This window comes from Trachymyrmex septentrionalis, unplaced genomic scaffold (assembly GCF_001594115.1).
Source record: "Trachymyrmex septentrionalis isolate Tsep2-gDNA-1 unplaced genomic scaffold, Tsep1.0 scaffold70, whole genome shotgun sequence".
In the NCBI taxonomy this organism is placed as follows: domain Eukaryota; kingdom Metazoa; phylum Arthropoda; class Insecta; order Hymenoptera; family Formicidae; genus Trachymyrmex; species Trachymyrmex septentrionalis.
In genome coordinates, this window is record NW_017305885.1 from 849,570 (window position 1) to 850,244 (window position 675).

A 675-nucleotide genomic window follows, 5' to 3' on the forward strand; every position below is an offset into this window, starting at 1 on the left:
ATTTCATTATAATACATTTTTGTTTCAATTATTTAAAAAAATAAAGGAGAAGAAACACAATAATCAAAAATTATATATTCAAATTAATTATAAAATTCAGCATTTATTCTGCCTTTAGTTCTTATGATGGCGTGCAGAAGTAAAATGGCTACTGATTAACAAAAATTTACAACAGATGTTGTATATTAGCGACAATATTAAATGATAACATAATGAAATAGAAATCTTTCTCATATGCCATTATTAAAGTGTATTTTACAATTAAAAGCAGTTAATAGGAATCATACATAATACATCCAATCATAGCCACACAAGTTATATCCAGTGCACGGCGATTCAATATTTCAATGAAAAGTATCTCTGCCAAAATGTTCAAGCAGTTATTCCCGTAGTCGCGCATGTAATGATAGAACAATTGGTCCCTTTTGTCAAAAACGAGGATTCGTACTATTACGAACGGGCAAATATAGAACGAGCCATATAATCCTGCTCGGGCATATTTTCGAAACGCTTTCATTCGCAATACGAGAACGATCATTCGATATCCCACGATATTAAAATCCGAAAATTGTCGCGCTATACTAATAGCTAATAATAGCGTTTATTAACCTATATTTGTCAATCATGCTTTAGTGTTCCATAATTTTTGCATAACAATTTTGGTTACTTCTATTA

At 30.2% G+C, this 675-nt stretch overlaps 1 protein-coding gene across 3 annotated transcripts in view; it reads right to left on the reverse strand.

The window, feature by feature from the left end:
* The window catches only part of LOC108753723 (hemicentin-2), a 225,837-nt gene that overhangs the window by 170,310 nt on the left and 54,852 nt on the right, over positions 1-675 (reverse strand). The gene's annotated exons all lie outside the window — the stretch shown is intronic.